The 24,756-nt window shown below is 38.0% G+C and overlaps 1 protein-coding gene across 1 annotated transcript in view; it reads left to right on the top strand.

Moving 5' to 3' along the window:
* Window positions 1-24,756, top strand: part of LOC105450747 (lachesin-like) — a 160,153-nt gene that overhangs the window by 80,060 nt on the left and 55,337 nt on the right. The window lies entirely within an intron of this gene.

Consider the following 24,756-nt stretch of genomic DNA (forward strand, 5'->3'; position numbering starts at 1 on the left):
CGAGTGTAATGGTCTTTAATGAATTTTCAGTAATGAGTGGGGGGGGGGGGAGAAACTTGCTGGCGATCTCGGCGATATCTCTTTCCTCTGTATTTATAATAATTAATACGATTTGTTCTATTAATTTATTTTCAAGCAACTTCAGAGTAACACTAAATTTAAATTTAATGTTATTTATCGTTTATCGATCGATTAACACTAATCGTAATACATTTGCCGATGGCAGTTGAAAGAACTTCCTGCGAGATGCATTTAAGACAGTTTTTTCTTTTCTTCAGAAACAAATGAAGATATGTACGGCTTCTGGAAATATTCTTCAACGGAAATTTTTGATGTTATCTATCTTTATATTTTATCTCCTTCGTAGAAAAGTTTTGAGGAAAAATTCCATTTGGAGAGTTAATGGAAAATAGGTCACGAGATACCCGAAGCATTTCCGTTTTTTTTTTCTTGCATTGGTTCCTCCGAGTTCTTACGCAGAATGCGACGCGAAGTTGAAATCGACGCAATAATATAAGGAAGTAACTCGCGAAGTAACTGCGGAAAGAGGAAAGGCCTTTCTCTTTCTTCCTCATAATAATTGTGCCCCTTCTCTTGTAAGAATATCAGATCTCGCAATCTCTGATTTTCAGAGAAATTGAGAGAACACCGTCTTCTATTGGTGCATCGCTAAACGCGTCTTTCGAGCTAAAAGCATTTCATTGCATGCGAGGAAAAAAAATACTCTCCCTTCTTTCTATCTGAAATCGATGTCTGAAAAAAAGACACCGAAATAAAATATCATATCGGATAGCGTATCGCCAGCCCTCGCTCCTTCTCTTAATCAGAAAATGTGCGGCGCTCTTTTAGCTATAGGAATTTTCTGTCGCGGCTCAGGATGAAGAGATAGGCTATGAAATAAATGAAAAGCTAAGTAAAGCAAATAAATAGAGCAATAAGTAAAGCTAAATAAACAAATTGAGTATGATATTGTTCCAGCAGTGCAGTTCCATTTCCCAATCGCAGGATGTGGAATCGCAAAATATACTCCTAATAAAATAGTATTAATGTAAACAATACTTACACACAAACGCAACTCTTTGTTAACAAGAAAAATTCAATTTAACAACGCGCATCTTTCATCAGATTCTAAATACAAGACACACGTTCTCCAAGATAGACAATGTCTATAGTCATCGCGATAATAAAATAGAACTTATCTTTTTATTGTAATAGTAGAGATAAGTTACGGAATTTTAAGTCTTCCAGTCTAACGTCCAAGTAAACTTTTCTTTTTATATACCGAAAATTTCATACACTGTTGACCTCGATCTTCTTGGCTCCTGCGAAGAAACGTGTTAAATTTTAATTTCGTTGGCAAGAATTTGTTCGCAAGTTTTGCAATGTATTATATTTTATATCAATCGTATATCTCTCGTCAAAAATAGCGTTGGTTTCAAGGTAGCATCGCAAAAGATTGCGTAGTTAATTAAATATTAACATCATTTAAATTGAAGGGTATCGACAGACGAAATCTTTATCTGAGAGTTTCAAATTATTTGAAATTTCAAGGATGACATTTCTTTTTAATATTTATTGTCACTACTGCTATTTAGAGAATCGGCACGATATTAATGCATATTTTTACACGAATATAGTTATTGTACAAGCATTGATTTTGTAGAACACTGATAAATTTATAAGGCCTTCTCTATCTTCGATTTTTCATTATCGACATTCTGTCATCCTTCAGCGGAATACCTGGAGCCACCGCTTTTGCAAGGAAAAAAAATTTGAGTTCCCGTTTTAAACAGGTCAGACACTTCGCCGCTCGCACATTCATGAGGCAAATTGCGCGAGACAGCGCAGTTTTAAGCGAATGGAGTCTCTGAATGGCGCGATATGGCTTGCGCAAGAATTTCCGCATCTTTTCTTTCCTACTCCAATCAATTTAATAATACGCTCGCGCAATAAAATCCAGGTTACCGGTGGTGTAATAATTATCATCTCACCCGTTTTCTCTCTCTCGATCGTCTATGACACAATGAACTCGGAAAAAAATTCTTCGATTAATAACCCGATGAGACCTCCCGTGACGACGTTAAAGCGCGCGACCCTTTTTTGAGTATACACGGCATCTACCTTTTGCATAACAATACAACGTCTTTGTTGACGTTGGCGACGCTTCACCGCGAGAGTTCTTAAACAAAGAATAAAGTCCGCTTGATGTGAAAATATGAAGTAAATTTTACTTGCTCCGGGACGCCTCCATTACGAAACGCGAAGATGAATCCTCTTGCTTTAAAAAAGATGAATTCTCTTTTAATTATTTATATAATTTGTAATATCGCGATTGTTATGCGCGTTAATATTATTGCCGAATTTGGAAAGAGAAAATTATATGCGTAAGTAATGATAATATCAATGGAAAAAATTATTAAATTATAAAATTTAGGGTTTATTGTATCATTTATAAAAATATGACACAAAAATCTGTATTGTTTTGATTATTTTCTTTTAATTATCAACTTTTTTCTGAATTTATTATTTAAGCTTCTAAAATTCGGAAATAGCCAATGCAGAATTTTGACAAGAGAGCAGATGCATTTTACATTTTATTGAAATAAGTTGACATTTAATAATGACGGTATATTCTTTATATTCTTAAGAACATTATTAATGGCTGCATTATACCGTAAAAACTTCGTTGTCATTCCTTATAACATGTAACTTCTTGCATAACGTATTGTGCGCCACGCTTACACGATCCGTTCATCTTACCGTTAATTCTTAGAGGCTTATTAAAGATGTTGGAATAAAGGATTAACGCGAAGCATCAAATTTCCCGTTAGGAAGTAAAACAAACATAATGCGAAGCACCTTAATTCCTTCGTTGGCTCTCTTCTCTAATCGGTGTAACAAAGTAGTTTTTTAATAAAATCCTAATTGCCGTATGAACTAACGGTAATTATCAAACGGCTATTCCGGGTGTGCGATTAAATCACGCTCGATTGACTGATTAATGAATCTTTATATTGAAGTTTCGCGAAAAGGCAGCCGGAAGTTGCATTTTTTATTCTTATCTCAACACAAATATTTCTGCATTGATTTCTACCCAACAAGAAGTTTATAGCGGCATATCTAATAACAGTATAAACTAAACAAATTGAATTTTTTGTGCAGTTATTAGATTTTAAAATATAGTATGACATATATGATATTAATGTTCTACTTTTTCCAACATTTTTTATTTGCTAATAAATAAAAATAATAGTAATTCTTTAGTATACTTTACGCTCCATTATATATACAAAAAAAGCCTTTATTAAAAAATATATAATAAGTAATAATAAAAAAATATTTGCTTATTTTATTATTACTTATTATAATATTTTTTTACGTACATAGTATATTTAAACATCCATACGACACCTAAGCCTAGCTTCTATATCTTCTCGACCAAAGGAGAGTTCTTTTCAAAGCCGCGTATATCGACACAGAGATTCTTTCCTCTGCGTTCGCATCGACTGACGTATCCTTGTAGCATCGCTCCGTCGCTAATTATTACGGATCGGGAGCAATTGCCATCCGACGATTCTACAAATCCGATCAGAACTTGCATGGAAGCCCGAAACTGTGACACAGAGGAGAGAGAGAGAGAGAGAGAGAGAGAGAGAAAGAGAGAGAGAGAGAAAGAGCTTCTGTCGTATTCTGTTCTCGCGAACGCCTCGTCTTCCACGGGGCGGAAATTTAAGAACTTACTCAGGAATCTCCGCCACCATCACAGAACGGACAGGCTTCGTCCCTCCCTTTCTTTCATATCTTCCTCTCTTTCTGTCTTTATTGTTAGCAGCCACAGAGAACTCGTTTTCCACCGAGCCGCCATTTATTCTCGCGGCGTACATAACTGCCCTCGCTGAAAATCTCATCTCCTGACAAATTTCGTTACGTGCCCGCAGCAATTTCCGCGTATAAGTTCGCCATTCTCGTTTCGCCCGCGCCCCCCTCCCGCCCTCGTGCCTCCAAAAATCGAGTGCCCTTTCGGATTTCCCAAAAAATTGCATAGGAGCTCGTTTCGAGTGTTAATCAACTTGCGCTAACATCCTCTGGACTCCGACTGGAATTGACGTTCTACAACGCGCGATCGAATCTGTCATGAACAAAAAAGTACGAAGCTGTAAAAGAAAGAGTTCAATAAAAAAATACAGTACAGACTTTTTACGTGCGTTCGAAAAGGAACTTGTGGCATTTAGCATTTTAATTCTTTAGCTATTAAGAAATGGCGAAACAATTGGAAAATTTATTACTTTATTAAAATATTAATTTTTTTACGTTAATAATACAATACTGAATTTTTTTAACAATTCAGAAACCGTGATCGAAGCATTAAACAATTCATCATCAAACAAGAAAAACGATGTTAAGTGAAAACTGACATTTTTTCTCGACAAGTCAATGCCATTCTTAATTGTTCACGGTGCCAACATTTTCGCGGCACCGGCGAGAACACACAGTTGGATTTTAAGTTAAGTTTCTGCTCCTCGTAAAAAGTTTAATTACTTTCATTTACAGCGATTTACCAGGCACTCTACAAGTCTCAACTGCAAAAACTCGAGAATGCGTACAATAAAGTCGGTTTCTGCTATGTACTTTATTTTAAGTTCTAAATGGTTAGTTTAGTGCATTTAATTTATGAACTAATTTTTACAAATTAAATGCACAAAAAACGCAAAATACACACGTACACGAACACATTTAAATCCTTTATTTTCTATAATTTGCGATAAATTGGACCTCCAATAAATTTTTTTGTAAAAAGAAAAATTTTCGATAAAATATTTCTATTTTTCCATTTTCGCTTTTCTATTTTGATTGGAAAATAACTATTACTTGTTATTCGCTAGTTATTTTTATTTAGAGATAACGCGGATGTACAAGAGTAAAGCTTAATATCGAAAAAAAAAAAGAGGAATCTGCGAGCTTCGTTTTCTGTATTCTCAATTCCTCCTGGAAGCTATAGTCAATTATTGTGTGCCGACGAAAAATTGGTGTGGTCACGCGAGCCGCTTTCCAGATAGCGAGCCCGAACCGCTGTGTACTGAGCACTCGTGCTCGTAATGGCCGTCGCAGCGATGATTACTGCAAGCGTGATTTAAGCATTCGCGTTATGCGGAGATTTACGCGGAAAACGCGCGCGACTGAAACCGCGAACGCGCCGCACCGACGAAATCCTCACTCCAAATCACTCGTGTTCGAGTCAATGCGCCGCGGAGATTTGTCGCACGCAATCACGCAGCGACGCAATTCACCGCAGAAACTATATAATGGCGCGCTATAAATAATATAAGCGGGCGATTAAATCGGGCGCGGGGGCTCTCGCGAAACTCGTTGCCGAAATTATGCGAGTAATTATTAACGCACGCGTAGTTTTACACACGGCAATAATGGGCCGTTATTTGCGAATGTATCGCGTCGTGATCCTAAATTGCAAATACCGTAAAACAGCGATGACGAACGTTTACTTTCTCGTTATACACGTCCCGTTAAGCGCATCACTACTCTGTTACCCTATGTCGCAAATTGAAAACAGTTTCCATTATAAATACGTACAAAGGACGTTGTTGCACTTTAATTAGTGATTCTATTTCAATTATTGTTAATTAACGTAAACGTTTAACGAATCGTTTCATAGAAAATTGAACGCGTTATCACGTGTTCGAAATATTACGTAAGTGTGATAAATTGTTACTAAACTATATTTCTTTGTTTATCCGAAATTTAGTGAAATTTTTATACACCTCTGTGTCAGTATAATTGAAATTTCTTAGTTTAACGCTTTCGTTTGAAAAATTAATTAAGCGCGTGTACGATTTCAGTACATTCACCATATTCACACGTATTACAATGAATAGCTGTGCAGTGAATTCGGATAAGGCGATTTCTCTCTCTCTCTCTCTCTCTCTCTCTCTCTCTCTCTCTCTCTGTTGCGTCATTTAATAGAATCGTGAAAAGATAAATACGATTACGTAATTAGCCCAACCGCGTGCACGCATTGGATTAGTAATAAGCCGTTGCCGTTTGTCATTATACGCGCGGAACTTCCGTGTTTCAGGTTTATTTACTTTACTAATAGTCAATGCAACGCACGCCAGTGATATTCATTTGTATGCGAAATTAATTAGACGCAATTATGTCAGTATTAGTTTTCCGCCAGCACTGTGATTATTACATTACGATTTAGCATCCAGATCTGTTGAACGTATGCGTATCGTATGCTTTCCCTAATATATCGAGTGTAAACGTTGCAACTCTGATCTGTAAATGTTGAAAAAAAAAATGGCGCGCTGCCACGGTAATACTTATCTGGACGATAAACGCCAGACGGGGAGAAATAGTCAGCGCGGTCCTTCTTATCCGACCACTGCAGGTCAGCTCGCGCGCATAATTGTCGCAATTAATTATTACAAGTCGCGCAAGATTCGCACGATAATTATTGCAACATTTTACGCGACGATAAATCACATCTCCGGTAATTTGTTTCCACGTAACAACACGATGATATTGCGAATGATTGCCACGAGGTGGTTGGGCTTGGGTAATAGGGGCTTGCGACATGGCATTTTGCGCGACGTAGCAGTTTCCGGCGGGGAGCAACTTCCGGGGGAGGGAACGTGGTGAAATGCGTTCGTGAGCGTCATTGTGTAGCCACGAATCTTGGCAAGACGCGGGAGTGAGTTTATGGGCGCGGTGCGCCACTACGGTCCGCTAAATGACACTTTTTATCAAAAGCCAACCTCTCCCCCACCCTCTCTCTTCCCCGCGGATGTGCCTCGCGGGAGCCGGCAGATGAACTCAACACGGTCTCGTTACGGTATGAAACATTAGAAGCAAAGGCGGGATTTGCAAAGGAGACGAATCGAATAAATTTTGTCATCTCGGTCTAACGCTTAATTGAGATTTAGAAAATTGCAAAATTATGGAATACTTAACATTTAAAAAAAGAATTATAAATACAAATATATAAGAATAATAATAATAAAAGAATTACATGAAATACAGAAAATATGTGGCGAATGTATATATATATATATATATATACATATAGGTACTTATGTTCTATAGACGGAGTTGTTTTTTATCTTTTTTTAGAACAAATTTTATTATACAATAATAGTTTGTTATATTTAAAAAATATTTTTTATTTAACAAAATATATGCTCTCAAGAATCTCACAGTGCTGGTCTTTCTTGACGAAGGATAATAATTGAAATTTGTCCGTGCTTGTGTGTGCGATCCAGATGTGTACACGTTGCATGCGGTGGAGAGGGAGGGAAGAGAGAAAAGAGACGTCGTCCGAATCGCAATTTCGCCGAATTCTCTGAATGGGATACGCGCGAAATGGCGCTTTACTGGCGAGGATAGGAGAGAGGGGTATCAACCAGAGTTAGAGCGGTTCACAAAGCGCAACGTCGGAGGCTTACGAAGGCCCAACGGGTGAATTGCGCGATTCTCTCTTACGCCTTTCCTTTGAGGACCACTCGTCAAAGAGCAACGCCGTGCACGTGCAAATTTAGCTCCCTTCTTAATCCACACGAGTTCACCCGTGCGCCTGGAAGTTGCCGCAGGTAAACGCATTCAAACGCCATGCCGATTCAGAGTGGTGTGAAACCTCTCTCTGCCCATATCGCAATGTAATAGACGGTTGTAAGCCGCGCTTTATGTGAAGACCTACGGTAATATCCAGGAAATTTGTTCAATATAAAATATAGGTATTTTATTGAAACGAATCTCCCGATGACTTTTTATTTAAAGATAAAGGAACGCTTTACGTTATTGCAGTTTATATTTATTTATATTTATTATTTATATTTATTATTCATACTGATTGATCGTGTACTCGTTCTTTTTGTAATAATATACGAGTGTAAAATTATATGTCTCGTTATTTACTCCCGATTTTATTTTCCATTATTTGTTATTTACAAAAATTCACGTCAATAATTTACGTCACTTCATCCTGTAACATATTTTTCCCTCCAAATCAGCGTTGTTTGCACGCACTGACCTAGTTAGTTTTTAAAGCCCGTTGCGCGTCCAACTAAATTACGCGGCGCGGCTCCTGTACGTGGCCGAGCCAGCAGGAATATGAGATTGATTAAAAGAGGATCAGAATCTACGATTGTGAGTTGCAAGCGCTGGAATGCATCCACAGCTGATATAGGTATCAAGAGATATTCGAGAAGTAACAATGAGTTGCGAACAAAGCACCTCGGCTCGCTGCAGATATACATATAGTTAGAGATTTTTAATAATATAAGTATATAAGAATAAAAGCCCAAATATGCTAATTCTGCTTGTGATGCTAATTTTATGGTCTCGAGATAAAACGGAAACGTTGGTGAACGCGTACAGTTGAGATTTTCACAGAATCTTACGATATGACAGATACTAGACCAAGCAATCTCCGTAACACGTATCTACCCTCTTACATGTTTGTTCAACATATGACCGCTCACGATGCACAATCAGCATTTTGGCAGAATCGTATCGCGGTGACTCGCGGCGCTGGAATTGCGCCAATGTGGCCGCAATTAGAAACGCCATGATAATTTTCACAAAAGCTAGCCATTAACCCACTTCCACTTCGTCGAAAATATTACGAAGCAAAGCGTTTCTCGATATCTATTGTCATTTTGCTTTCTTTCTCTACTATTATGATGTAAGATTTATAATTCGAATCGGAAAATTTTTAGAAAATATATTTTTCTCTGGACGAGCAAAAAATACTTTTCTTAAATAATTGAATAAAAAGGATTGCATTGTGAAACTAAAATATTAGAATAAATAATTTAATATGAATAAACAGAAATAGAATAAATAATTTAATATAAAAAATAATAAAAATAAACAGAGATATTCCATAATATTTAAAAAAAATTTTTGAGATCCAGATTCAATTATCAACAACCAGCGTGAAATCTGAATCAAAGCTTGATTCGAGCTTACTTGCTAATCATTTACCATTGCAATTTTGTCGTTATTGAAACGTGCGCATTGCACATTTATATCGTTGCAAATTCTACGCTTTCAAATTTTTTTTTTCCTCTCGATATCTATGTTCTGTCCTCGCTATCGAATCTCGTTTTAGAGTCTGCAGGACTCCTTTGTGAGACCAAGCGCATAAATGCGACGTCTCCGCGAGATTTCACGGACGAGACGGCGAGACGTTATTAAATTCGACGCCGCGAGTATCTTTTCTAGATAAGAAACCCCACGCAAGGAATATTTTATTGCGCATTATGGCGCGGTAAAAATTATATCGCATCCCCGCGCGAGCTCGTTGTGGATATATTGCGTGAGGAAATTCCCTCCCGCGCGGGACGCGAGAGCGTGGTAAGGGATGGGCGGAGGGGAGGGGGGTGAGAGAGACAGGGGCGTTGCCTGGAAATGTGTTTGAAGAAGAAATCTTACAACTTCCACGGGCGCTCCTCCTCGGCTCGACGCCGCGCCGCGCCGCCGAGGAGAGATTAACGAGCCACAAAGACGTTACGGACACGACTTGCATTGACTGATCGTATCGCGCAACGACGCGGAAAGAATATGTTCCTTAAGACACCGGCTGAACGAGGTAATCGCGGAAGAACAGCGCAAACTTACACACGCCGTCGTGGCGGCCTCACGGATGGATATGTTAAAGCGGAATTCACGCGGATCTTCATTTGATCGTCCCGCATGAATCATCCCGGTGAAACGTATAATATTATGTAGGTCAGCGCTTCTCTAACGACCAACGGTTCTTTTATAGTTTCTATCGAACTGTCCGAAATCCAAATACAGAGCACCGTTCAACGCAAAATTAATTAAAAAGTGCAATCCAATCTTCATCGCAACGCTAATTTGACGAATCGTTTTGTTATAAAAATGCGCAATGTATTATAAAAATTGTTGTTATTTAAAAATTTTATAGCGATTCACCGTATTTCGCCTCATTGAGGCGCAACAGCGCATTTAATGACGCGGATTAATTTAAAGCAATGGATTGTATCCAATACAATATAATTTTGGCTTGTTCCTGAATATAGCAATGCGATAAAAGCGATAGAATTTCACGGGTTATCACTTATTTTCATTACGTTTGCCGTCATTCCCGACGGGATAATTGCTTTCCGTTACCAGTAGGCCGCAACTGTTAATTAAGTTTTATTGATCCTTATAAACTCTCTCGAGTCCGACTCGCGGCGAAAAAACTTTTCAAATCCCATTTTTAACGAGACGCTCCGCGGCTATCTCATCTATTTTCGTATCATTGGAACATTCGATCTTTCTTACTCGAGTCAGCGTCGCTCTAACAGCGCCGCGATAAAACATAAAACGAACTTTCGCACACTTCTCACTTTGGAAATTCATTCGTCAATAGCTCTCCTGGAGATAGGACGGGGCATTCTTTATCCCGCAACGCGCGAATCCGACGGTGTCCTTTCGACAGGATGTTTTGAACATTTTGCGAAATTTATGACAGCGAAATGGAACGCTGGTGTCACCGAATACGTAATTCAACTTATTTATGATTATCGTGCTATTATCATACCTTTTCAGCAATAAAAATAGATTATATTACGTACGAATTATTCGCGTTTAACTATACAAGCGTGTGCAAACGCGAACGTTAAGGGGGAGCCTGGTTTAGTACGCTGAAAAATTAGGTAACTCTTTTGAAATTTTTTTTAGGAAACTATTCAACCAATCCTTTTGAATTTTATAGGGTAATTTCTTATACTATTAAACTAACAAAAAAATATTGTTTGTCAGAAAAAAATATTTATTATGCAAGTAATAATAACATTTATTTGGCGGTGATAGTGTTTGGCGGCGTGCAAGATAACTCAAAAACTATTTATCCGATTGATTTGGGCCTTTGCACACGTCTGCACAAATACTTCCCTAATAACTTGAACCACAGTTTATAATAATATTATTTAATTAAATATTTTTATTGCATAATAAACAGAAAAATTTTTTGCCAAAATCGCTACCTTTTTTCCAAGTGTCGCGATTTTCACAATTTCGCATTATTTTCTAGGTTCAGTTAATGCGTAAACTCTTAATAAACAATAATCTTTTTGAATTTTTTATTTCAGACAAATACAAACGACGCTACATTGCACGCCGCCCGCCGACGCGCCGAATAAAAAGTTATTATTGCTTACGAAATAAATATTTTTTTTCTGGCAAAAAATATTTTTTTATTACTTCAATAGTATAAGAAATTACCCTGTAAAGTTTAAAAGGATTGGTTGTATAATTTCCTAAAAAAAATTCCAAAAGTCACCTAATTTTTCAGCGTGCTAAACCAGGCTCCCCTCTTAATACAGCACAGAGAAAAATATAATAATACGGAAAAAATATTAATTAAAATAAGAAAAATATAATAATAAACGTAAAAGCGTTTAAAGTTGAGATAGATTGTCAATGGAAGCGTGAAGAAAGTAAATTACTTATTTTTTTTTTAAATAGCGTTTAAGTGGAAAGTGTCAAAATTTAATTGACAGAAACATCTTACTCGATAGAATTAATTTGTAACGAGCGAGTAATGTATAAGAAACGAATTTTTCGTGCAGAATCCCCTTGGAAGCACGATCGTAACAAGAAGTTTCTCGGCTGATAAATGTAAAGAGATAAGCGGACAACGTGTGACGATTTTCCCGGGCGCTCCTCCCATATAATGCCTCTCTATTGCGAGCGCAAATGCAGACAAAAACTTACGAATCTGAAAGTCATTGAATGCGTACATATATCCGTGCCGAGTCGCAAAAACGCGCCGGTTAGGTGTAGACGACCTGGATCGACCGCCGGCTCCGTGAGCTCGCGCGCAAGAAAGTAGATACGGTCGGCAGTGAGCACGGCCGTTCTCACGGCGCGGTGCGCCGTTACGTAGGATCGAACCGTGGACCGTAACTACTTGCCGCGTCTCGCGAGCCCCCCTGGGCCATTGAGATTTCCTCGGTCATATTTTGTTGTCGTTTCTCGTATTTATCGTAACGACACCGTTGCATTTCCTAGGAATTATACTAAACTTAGACGGGACGAGAAAGCTGAAATTCTTTCAAATCAATTATATACGGAATTTTATTGCATACACTGTTAAATCTATAGTGTCAAATTTGATCCTATTTAAGTCATCACTACTGCTACCTATTATATAGTTATTTTTAACTAAAACAATATTAAAATAGCTATTTTAAATTTAAAAAAATAGCTAATAGCTATTATTAAGTATAACAATAGAATTTAACCAAAATTTTGGTTAAATTTGAACCGTTTTAAATTATTTTACTTTATTAACTTCATTGTTTCAGTTAAACCGTTTTAAATTATTTCACTTTATTAACTTCATTGTTTCAGTTAAAAATAACTATTTATTAAGTAGGAACAGTGGTGACTTAAATAAGATTAAATTTGACACTACAAATTTAACAGTGTATTGTTATTATTGTTGTAATTGCGCAAGAATATTTGTCCACGATAGGTATTGTGTTTAATCATACATTTTCTTATTTTGTTTCTGGACACGAATTGAATTTGAAATGTTTGTCTGAAATTAAATACGATAATTTTATTTATATATATTTAATGTAAATACAATATCACGGTACAACAGATTGGTCGTATATCAAAGTAATAATAATAATAATGGATGGGATGTAACTCGATGTCGCAGTTCCCATACAACTCGCGTAGAAAATCGAATCCATTTGCCTTATATTCCTTTCTTCTCCGATTTCCGCTTTTACAACCAATCGTAAAATAGATTATGCAGTTGCATCGAGAAAAATATCGCGCCGCAAATCATCCATTCTCGCATTACTACGCTTCTCCTCCCCTCCTCCCATCTGCGTGTCAATGCGTACGCAACAGGTCGACAAATGCAACTTTTCAAATCAACGCTGCAACGTTATAAATATTAATGAAATCATAAAACCAATATCGCGTCACGCGAGGAACGGACCGCGTCAAAGACAAACGCGCGTGCAACTTGTATCTCTAACAAATAATAATAATCCCGTTTCTCTTTTAATAAAATATCGCGTGACGTTTTATTATGAAATACGAGCCTGAAATATATACGTTCTCCGTATAATATCTATCCCCGTAGATATCACATTATATATTTATGCGCTTAACGCGTGCTGCAGTATCCTGCAAAGCGACGCGCGGGGAGAGACCCTACAAGTGATGTATTTACCTTATGCAATTTACGCGATTTTACGCATCCTTTATCGGGACTACGGAGCGTAAAAGATAAAGCAAGTTAGCCGACGGCCTACGAGACCTCTCAGTCCGCCTCGATACGTTCGAAGTCTACTATGTACACGCGGAGTATAACACTTTTATTACCGCGCACGCTCGCGCATTCTCCATAAACACCAGAAACGCAATATCTCGAGTGTTCGAATAAAAGCGCAACGGGCGTAACTTAGATGCATCCGCCGGAAATTGTTTGAAAGTTCATTTTACAGCGCCGCATTAAGATATGCCGGCGTTACCGTGCCCCGTAAACTACCGATGCACATATTGCGCCCGGGCATAATGCCGTCATGAAAGTCAGTCTTGTTTCGTCGCGCAACTTCGGAGACTGCAGCTGACGAATCATAAAAGCTCTCGCTTCCAACGTCTCTCCTTTCGCATCCCCCTCCCCTCCCCTCCTCTGCCCCCGTCTATCCCTTGTCTCTTCTCCTCGTACCACGGCATATCCAACCAACATTTGCATTGCTTGCATTTCCCTCGAAACTACGCACCCGGTCGACTTCTTTTGTTCCTTGTAGCGTTGTACCTCGGTTACCTCACCCCGTCATCTCGGCTACATTGTAAGATGTACCCAACTTTTCACACTTCAGTATTCCGTAGTTTTTATTAATTATAACCGAATATTAATTACTCCCCCTTTCTCTTACTGAGAAATATTTAAGCTGTCGAGTGTGATGGTTTCTACATTTGTAATATTCAATATTAAAATACTTAAAATTATTTGAGAGGAAATTGATTTTAATTATAATGATATATGCGATGTGTTTTAGTTTTGAAAAATACATTTGTTTCTTATTTTTTTTGTATTTTCCTTTCTCTTTCTTCTTGTCTCTTCTTTTGCTCTTTTTCTGATTCAAATATTACGCTCTCTTTCTCTTGCGCTCTTTCTCTTCTTTTGCTTCTTTATGAAGACTTATTACCTTTCTTCAAGTTATATCAAATCTTTGTTGCTGCAAGGGGATTTTTTTTTCGTTGTACAAGTGACAATGTCGCGATCTGTATACTCATGTTTAATATTACGATCAATACGAGAGCGGGCGAGAAATATTACGCTATGTGTAAACAAATATTTTTTAAATAAGAGAACCCGATGTGAATGCACTCCACTCTTTCATTCCCTCTCTCTCTCTCTCTCTCTCTCTCTCTCTCTCTCTCTCTTCCATTTTTTCCTTCTCTTTTTTATGTTTTATTTAACTTGGCACACGGCGAGACCGGTTTATTTGACGCTGATACCTTCCATGTTCACCGAGCACGGGTGAAACATATTGCCCAGTACGTAAGTATAAATAACTCTGTGATGACGAAGGACTTGTCGATTTAAACGAGAAACAAATAATCATAAATCGACTGCTGCAAAGTCATTTGGCGTTGGTATAACGATGCTTTCACCGTCCAACGGATGCTAAATATTCTGTTTCGTTAGATATCGTTAAAATCGTTTTTCATACAAAATAGCCGTGCGACGTCGCGCCGTAACGACTGCTGCTGTAGAATTTATCCTCTCAGGCCTGACATTTACGACGACACAGCTCGTTTAAAAAGTAATATTCTATGTTAACGAAGCGTCGCTATTTGTCGGAAGACAAGTATCGGTATATTTTCAATTTTCGCAAAGAGCGAGAACGAATATATCGCAGAAAAACATTTTTATTCGTTCGTGCCTGATCCCTTGACCTTAATCTCACGCGAAATGTCTGCCTGACAAGCGCGGGTAGGGTTAAAAATCGAAGTGGAATTTTGACTGCCGGGCGTATCGAACAATCGCTTTACTCAATTTTTCATCATTCTTGTCGGTGAACGGCACGTAATTCCGTGGGGCAACGTGACCAAGCGTAATTTCATCGGGCTTCCCATTCTTCTACTCCTCCACACCCGCCTCTCCACCGCTGTCTTCTATTCTCCCCTTTTACTACACGTGTATCCGACGATTTTCCGCGGGCTATAAAGTCGAAAGCTTAGAACTAATGGACAACGTAATAAGTTTAGCTATTGTATAATCGCCGCTAATGGCAGGAACGTGCAGTGGTACTTTGACGAAAGATCTGTCCAAAGTGAAAGACAAATGCCTCTTAAAAGGCTTCCTTTTACGAGCGCATATAACTTGCTGTCAAGGGAATACCTAACAAAAGAAAAGATTATACGACTACGATAGTTACGATAATATGATAATAATTTAACTAATAAATTCACAGAGAGAATTGCTTTTCAATTTATTATTCCAAACTTCTTATGATATGTAACTAAAATCATCATAATTTCTACGATCAGAAAGTTTTTTTTTTCCAATCGGCTGTAATGAGTACGTTTTGTCGATATATATATATATATATATGTATAAAACGTGCAATCGAAAGCGTCGATCGTCGCAGCGCGGAAAAAGTAAATCCACGTGAAAAGGTAAAGCGCCTTTGAAAAATCCTTTTTGCGAGTAGCCACGAGGTGGAAACGGCGATGAAGATAGACGTGACAAGAGGGCGGGAAAGGAGTCCAAACGATGAATTTCATCCATGCGCCATCGTACAGTTTTATTCAGCGGAGTTTGTTTGCGCAGCTGATTGCCTCGGCAGCAGCGACGACGACGACGACGACGATGGGAGTAACGAGAGTGAACTTAAGCGATCAATTAAAAATGTAAACTCGCCTAATTGGGACGTTAAATGGCGTATCACTGCCGGCGAGAGCGGCCGCGATCCGACGAATCGCTCTCTCGTCTCACCTTGATTGCGCGAGAAGCGAACCCACGTCTCGACACTTTTACGGAGTTGAAAGCCGGAAGTTGGTAGCGAGCGCAAAAAAAGTGAGAGACCGTCCTGCGAAAGTTGGAAAACGAGCGAGGCGTGCGTGCTTAACGTCGAGTTTAATTGCCGATTTAAGTGCGCACGAAAAGAATATTTAGCATCGCTTTTGAAGCTTTTACAGCAGCAGTTTACAGCAGCGACGAAAATGTTTGCTAATTAAGATTGAACAGGATGTATGAAGCTTTTTAACATTAAAAGCGATCTCGGGTTATCAATTAAAATAATCATGTTAAAATGATTTGACGATTCATTCTTAAAAAGAGACACAAGAGAAAGATTAATTTTACGGATGAAAAATATATAATTAACTTCACGTAATGGTTATTCTGTAAAAGAAAAGGCAGTAATAATAAACGAATAATAATATTTTTTAGCGCAGTTATTTTGATAAATCGAATAATAGATAAATACATGTTATAATTTTATATTTTTCAGTTAATTTTAATTAAACTTTGGTATAAACATTTCTGAAGGTACATTAAGGACATTAAGGTTGATGCAAATTGACGTTAAAATAAACATTTTTTTACATTTGAAAAAGAAAAAATAATAAATTCATAAAATGCAGCAATACAACACCTAATAAATGACATAATGTAAATAACATGCATAATATAAATAATTATAATATTTTCCTCACATTTGTTTTGTATAAACATTGTGCTAAATTAAATTTGAAAGTGGACGCAAGCTCTCACGATACATCTAACGTATTTCTTTCATCCTTATGGCTAATTGGTAGAGATATAATTAGTTTCGCAATTAGCGATAATCGATGATTTAATGCGATCGTTGCCGGGAAATTCGAAAAAGCTCCAAAGAAGTCCGCGGCGACGCGAACGGCGGGGGTAGATTATGGCCGTGTGGCAACGCGGAGAGTGTGAACGCGGCCGGAATAGATCGCATAAATTACGGGCCAGCCGTGGAACGCGCGACATAACGAGATAATTAATACACGGACGACTGTTCATGCGAGAGAGGTGGAGAGTGGGATGAAACGTTGATGAGGAGAGAGGAAGAGAGAAAGAGAGAGAGAGAGGGGAAGGAAGAGAGTGTTGGTGCGTGTGTGTGTATGAGTGTATATGTCACCGCCCTTTCTGTACTGGACAACGCGTACCAGCGCCAGAATGCATTTACCTACTGTTTCGTTGCTTCTAATGGCCGCTATTCGCCACCCCGTATATTGTCCGCGAGGGTCGGTCGACATCTCTTTTGTTCCCGCGCCCGCGTTGCATGCCGGATGGGGAACGATTCCCGATTCGTCCGCGGGGCCATCGTTCGATCGCGCGGCCACGGTTCGTGAGTCCCCGTGAACACGGATAAATTAACGCCGCGGAAGAAGAATCGTGCTGAGAAGTGAAGTTTAAGAGGAGAACTATTACCTGATCTCTGTGTAAATAAAAGATAAGAACTCTATCTCTCTGTATGTACGTGTGGCGTCTTCCGAGAGGAAGTAAAAGTTTCTCTTTCTCAATCTGCAGTTCGCGCCAGTAATATCGATTAATCCATAAAAGATAACTTGTGGCCCTGAGGTCTTTGGCTTACCGGCCAAAATTACGCAAAGTTTTTTCTGACGTTGGATGAAGAAGCAGCGAGAATGTACATTTCTTAAAAAGAGTCGATACACAAAAGAAAGGTAGAAGAACCGGGATGTGTGTGTGTATGATGGGAAGGGGAGGGCCGGGGGAGGGGGAGTATATATGTATATCTACAAATCTCTAACGGTCGGTAAAACTATGGCTCTGAAATGTCAATATAATCTATATGAATTCATGCATTTATGCACTTGGTAACTTCTGAACACTATAAATCTACGTATCTACGGATCTGGCGGAATCTGTGAATCTACGAAGCAATGAATCTCTCGTTCACAAAGCACTCTACCGCATATCAATATAGCCTGTTTGAAGGATCTTCCATTTTCAACGTAATAATCCCTTATATCCTGAAAACGGACGGGGATGAGCTAGCTATTTATAGTAACTTCGAGTGGCAAGTAGCCTTTGGCGGTGAAAGCATTAAAAGCGCACTTGGGGCTGTTTTTGCTTTGCGCGTCCCGGTCGTGTCATCATCGCCGGAAATTCCCAAAAGTTTTTCCCGGTTGTGCACTCGTGACGTTTTGCGCCCTGGTTAGCAAACTGCCCCAAAGCGTTAGCTTTAACTACGGGAAACGTCGTCGGCCGCGAGTTTTTCGTCGCTCGCTCACCTCCGCGAGATTATCCCACCGGGTAGTACTTGTAGTTCTTTCATGTAGTTGTCGAACCGGGCCGGATCGGCCCGGATGATTTTCATCAGCGACAATTGTCCGACTTATTCCTTCGCCGGGAGTTGCCGGCCGCCCCCGTTCGCCCGCCGTGCTTTCCCCGAAGTCGAATAATTCACTTCCCACGGTTCCGCCACCACGCCCGCCCCGGACTTCCGCATAAATTCACCCCGCGCCGCTAAATCGTGTGGCCGCGCGAACTTAGAAACACGACCACGCGGCTTATTATCTCGGGAAGACAAACGCGCGTCTACCGCGCGGCGGCTGATAAATCGACGCGGCGAGATCGCAGGCTCCTGTTCTGTGAAAAACGGAGAGACTTGGCAAGGCTAAAAAGAAAGCAAGGCTACGCGAATGCCGAAGTTGTAAATTCTAAGAGAGAAATTATCTCGCGCTAAGTAATTTTTTTTTATTAAATTATTCTTGAAGAACGTAATTAGATATATAAGTCAATTTATCTACGTTGCCAATTAAAGATACTTCTTTTATTTTATCTCAATAGTAAAAAACAACTGCATGCAACTATATGCAAAACGAAATACAATTACGGAAAGAACAAATTTGCTGAATCCAGATCTGAAAATAATTTTTGTTCAGTAATCAAAATAATTTTGTGAAAAAGTCAAAATGATTGCTAAAATATCAAAACGTTTTATAGCAATGCTTATCAGCTTTAACATTCCAGCAAATTATTTTGATGATTCAACAAAAAATTATTTTCAGATCTGTTTTTAGCAAAATTTTTAAACCTTTCAACAAAATCATTCTTTCCGTGATAAGAATTGCTTCTACATGTAGCAAGGAAATATCTTCAAAGCAGGAAGGATATCGCGACGATGTAACGTATAAAAGGTTCGTCTCCTCCTCGATCATCCGGACGCAATCTGGAGGTCATACCTCTCTCGCTTCTGTCGAGAGTGTGTGTACATTCTATTGTCCGAAGGTATGCGACGCGCTTCGGAAAGGAACGAAATCGATTAAAGCGCAACGGAGCCTCGTGCCCGGACCTGCAGAATGCGATCTCGTCGCCGAGTAAATGATGCCGCGCGTATCCTTCTCGGCGCTTCCGCCACCGAGTCCACTGAAAGTGGACTGGAGCTTTAACTCAGATATCCGGGCAGCATTCCAAATTTTACGACGTGGAAATGTACGCGGGAAGGTTACGCGGCAGCTTCCCCCGAAGCGGTGGCGGTCCCTGACCCTCGACGTACCCGCCATAACGGAGCAATCGCGGCGCGAATCGATAGATATTTATTGCCGCCGATGCGGCAATAAATCGTAGCCGCTGACCGAAGTCAAAATACTTCTGTGATTCTCTTACATCTTTCATCGCGCCAGGAAAATAAGAAGATTCCGATCGCGCAAAAATCTCGCGCGGACTGGATATTCCACGCGCGCGCGCGCTCTCCCTTCACAAAATCAGCAATAACGCGAATAAAATAAAAACGAGATTAACGTCGCTTTCAAAAATTCAGCAGCGCGATTCCTAATGCCGCTGACGCAAATATATCGTTTATGAACGTTAAGTAAAGCGATTATGATTTTGCGATAATAAATCGCATTTGCTGTGCTGTGCCCATCGAAAATGTATTCGGCGAAATCGCGTTTGTGTATTTTTATCAACAATAACCGCGCGTCGAAATGCCGAACGGCAAACGGGCTTGTAATTCGAATTCGCCGATACGAAAATTAAATAAAATTCATATGTAAAAGCTAGTAAATTCGTATTGATATTCCATAAGCGATACGTACAGGTGATAGCTACTAAAGCAAGCAAATGGAATACAGTTTTCGCGTACACATATGTATGCAAATTATTTTAGGCAAATAGTTTCGATTTTTATTTTTTTATTGATAACATATTTTTTTAAAAGAAAATATTTTTGATTAACAAAAATTGTTGTATTTTTCTTCAAAATTTTATTATGTTCTATATAGTATATTTTAAAGATATTTTTATTCCTTCTTATTCGTTAAATTCTCAACTATAAAGTAATATAAGTTTCTTTCAAACAGTAGTGAGAAATGAAATTAGAAATAAGAGAAAGGAAAAAAATACGTTACGTATTATTAGTAGGTATATTATTTTATTTCACATTATTTTATTAAATTGTTAGGCAACTCAAATTTCGAACACAGTAGATAACATTTATTATCACTAAACAGGTTGTCGAAGCAATTAAAAAAGATTAACAATTAAATTTACTTACATTTGTTACAGTAAAATTATTTAGGAAATGAATTATTTTATTAGAAATTATCGACGGTCTGGAACATGATTAATAGTAACAGTAAATTATAATTGATATATATTTGTAATAATTGTGCCTGTATAATTGTGTAAAAAGGATTGTTTTTATTATTGGATTAGTTTTGTCATCTCCTCTTTGTCAATCCAGTGGCAAAAATACCGTTGATTTCAGCCACCCTGTATTCCCGACAACTGAAAAAGCATTTTATATCAGCGATCGGCCGGATTTATTGCGCTTCCAACTTTAACAATGTCCGAGAAAACTTGCCTATCGATTGCGCGCGACTTTAACCGAGTTCGAAACGAATTCGAGCTGCAGCGCGACAGATATACCTGAGAACTCAATCTGTGCCTCGCGCGATTCAGCTCGCCTGAACGGAACTTTGCCGCTTTATTGGTTCACCGGTACGAGGATTTCGTGGAGGATAAAATAAATGTACCAGGGACCTGGCGTCGCGAAGTGATAAGTCGATCCACCGGACGCACTTTCAACGAGAGGCATTGCGTGTCCGATTAGATCAACATTTGTCTACCTCTTTCGCTATGTGAATCTCTTAGTATATAATCCTTTAGATTATGTTTGAGAATAAAAAGATATATGATAAGAACAAATTTAAACAAGGCCGATATACAATAAATAACGAAGGGGATAAAGTCAAATTTGGCCGAGGCCAGATTTTGATTGCCCAATAATAGTCTTAATTTTTAAATCCTTAAATTTCAGCTATCATAAATTGCGTGTCGATTAATTACTGTCGGTCTTTAAGAACGCAATCATAACTTACAGCTGAAATAATATCACGTATTTATTAAATCTGATCTTCATTCGATAATGATGCTACGAGCATCCTAAAATACTGTAAAGAGCAAAGAAATATATGATCACGATGAAATCATCACATTTACCTTTATTTCAGGTTTAAAATTCGATGACATTGAAATTGAGTGCGTAATACATGCTATCTGAATCAGTGGAAAAGTCAATGATTGAGTCAGTGCCTTGCATCGCTAATGAATAAGCGAAATAGCTTTTCATGTTTCATTGATTTATCAATTGAATTTTACTAACTACCAGTCACATACTTGGGACTGATGCATTCAATGAATAACCATTGATAATCAGCGATTATTCACTGATTTAGATTTAGAGAGTATTGTTATTTATAAAACTGCGTCGATTTCCTGGGATCAATTTTCTGTAGAATTGAGATTTTGTCAATTTTTTACAACGAACTTGAAACAGTAGGAACTTTAAGAGAGTATTACCGCGATATTTCATCGCGATATCGCTGCACGCCGACAACTTATCGAGTATTATCGCGTACTTGTATAACGGCGAACATTCAACGAGTGAGCGTATCGTTTGCAATCGTCTGAATAACACGTGTCATACGATAAAACAAGTTACACCCACTTGAACTCACTACTTGGAGGCACCTCGAGTCACTTTGACGTTAAGCAGCTTAAACGGCTGATACATCCGTGTACGCCGTTCCGTACATCGGATTAGCTGCATCTAAGGGCCCCTTGTTCCTACGCGCTGTAAATTGGAATCTGTTCTCTATTACTATACTGACACTCAAACCCGACACAATTTCTCCTTACTAGTGGTGAATAGCAGGCACGTGCATGAACAACCCGGAGACAAAGCTAGCAGCGGAGATAGTGAAATGCGTAATCTTGAATGGAGAGGCACAGTATTGCATATCTCTGTGCAATAATATTAGTTATAACGAAAATGCGGTTAACGAAGTTTTGACAACAATTAGACAAAGTAAAAGCGTCACGTTCAAAATAACTAACTCTTATCAGAAATATAGAGATGCTTTCTTGTATTCGGTGTTTTCTCACTTCAGTTATGAAATGACTCTCTTTTTCCGGTTACTTTATAACTTTAGGAATATATTATTAGATTAGATGCAGCCAAATTTTGTGTAATATATTTTATAATCGTCAAATTATCGAACATCAAATTGAATTTAATTGGACTCGAAGAAATTCCGGTAACGAGATCGAAGTTAAGAAATTAAAATATTTACTTTTTCTTTTGCTACTTGTATACAAGCTAATATATGATACACGAATGTACATTTAATTATTACCTCTCCTCTGAGCAAATGCGTTAATTCAGTATTATTATAATGAACGTGAGCGCAAGTTGGTCTCGAAGTAATTATCCTGGCAAGTATGCCGGCCGACGTTGATACGTAACTGAACTGAGAATTATTCGTGTAATCTACATCATCGTAATGTTCCGCAAACTGGAATCGATTATTTGCCACGTTGAACTTCCATTAGCGCCAGTCGGCTGTGTTTATGTATCTGACAGTTGTAACGCGGGTGCAATTAGATACACATTGAAACAACTTTCTGGGTTTCTGTTTCGTTAAAATTATCTTACTACGCGCTGGATGAAAACTCGGTCGGAGAAATAAAATAACATAGGGAATATTTTCTGAGCAGAATTACAGATACTATCGCGTTTGCTGTACGTGCCTTTTGTTCCAAACATTAAAAAAAAATTGAATCTTGAAAGCGAAATGCGTCCGAACTATTATTAAAAAATTTTAATGGGAACAACTTAAATTCAATATAAAAATCAATTAACAATAATTTTATATCCGATAATTCCGCCCAACTTGTGCTCATTATAACAATAACTGAATTAACCTATTTGCGTAGAAAAGACGTAATAATTATACATGATAAAAATAATTTTAAATTTTATCTGCGAATTTTTCGCTATTGTACGTAATCTTTTTTGATAAGAAAAAAGAAACTTGCAAACCGATTTACATTCCGTCGTGAAATACGACGATAAATTAACGGTAAGTTCAAGTTTGCGTATTGGGTACAAAAACTTCGAAGAAGCACAATCGTTTTCTCCTTGCTCCGTGTAGAATACCATCGTAGATTATCGATCTAGAACAGCGTAAACACCATGTAGGAGACAGTAGGAAACGAGAGATAGATGCGCCGCCGGGTCACAAAGAAACTAATCTCCAATACAGCGTAATGTAAAGCTGATGGCCTTTCGAGGCGGAAAAAAAACGACCTGCCGGAATACGGTCAGCGCATCTTTTGCATCACAAACGGCGGTCTTTCAGTAAAACTTGATCGGACCTCATCGAAGCCCCGTAAAAGATTTTCGGTAAGATGTGAACGACGTGGAAAAATTTATCACTTTAAACACGACTTGTACGACCCTTAATGTAAGTTCTCGTTAAGGTAAAAGCTTCATTCGTAAGAAAGACCCGTTTAACGCTTTCCATTTATTTGATCATTATTTAACGTATTCTTTAAATAAGTATTTTTTTAATTAAAAAAATATGTGTACGATCCAAATTCTTAATAAAAAATAAATTAGTCTACATTAAACACAGGAATGTTATGATGCAATATTTGTACGTGATTGTACGATTCATTTTGATAAACATATAAAATCGAGTTGTAATTAAAACGAGAAAAAAACTTTATTCGTAAAGAAGTTTAATGCTTTTAATTTATTTACTATTATTTAATGTACTCTTTAAATAATTTTTTTTTAATTAAAAAAACATGTGCGATTCAAATTCTTAATATATTAGTCTACATTAAACAGGGATAATACGGTACAATATTTGTCTTGACATACAGTTCCATTTTGATGAAAATATAAAATAAAATTATAATTAAAACGAGAAAAAAAACGGCACAATTTTTTTCTTTTTCGGTCGGTATCGGTACCAAAAAGAGGTCGTGAAGATTTTCTACCTCTTCTAGTCTTGACAGCGTATTCGAAACGTCAACGACATCCGCGTAGCATGACGCCGATGATGTCTAGCAACAGGAATATGGCAATACTGCAAGAACTTCCTTGACGGTAGACGTTCGAAGAAATTTCTGATAAGTGACGAATTTTTCTCACACTCACACTGTTAAATCAACAATTATACAATTTTTTTCTTTAAGTAGCAAAATATTTTTTAATGAAATTTCAGTAAAAGTTTCTGCTTTAGTAAAATAGTAATATAAATATTATAGACAAATTAAGGCTTATTGAAAATTATTATTTATAAATTGATTATGTATTATATTGCGCTTTATTATAATTGATTGATTTTGCTATTACTGGCTATATTTATGATTTATTAACAGTTAAATCGATACAAAATTATTTG

The sequence above is a fragment of the Wasmannia auropunctata genome, unplaced genomic scaffold, assembly GCF_000956235.1.
Source record: "Wasmannia auropunctata unplaced genomic scaffold, wasmannia.A_1.0 LD336056.1, whole genome shotgun sequence".
In the NCBI taxonomy this organism is placed as follows: domain Eukaryota; kingdom Metazoa; phylum Arthropoda; class Insecta; order Hymenoptera; family Formicidae; genus Wasmannia; species Wasmannia auropunctata.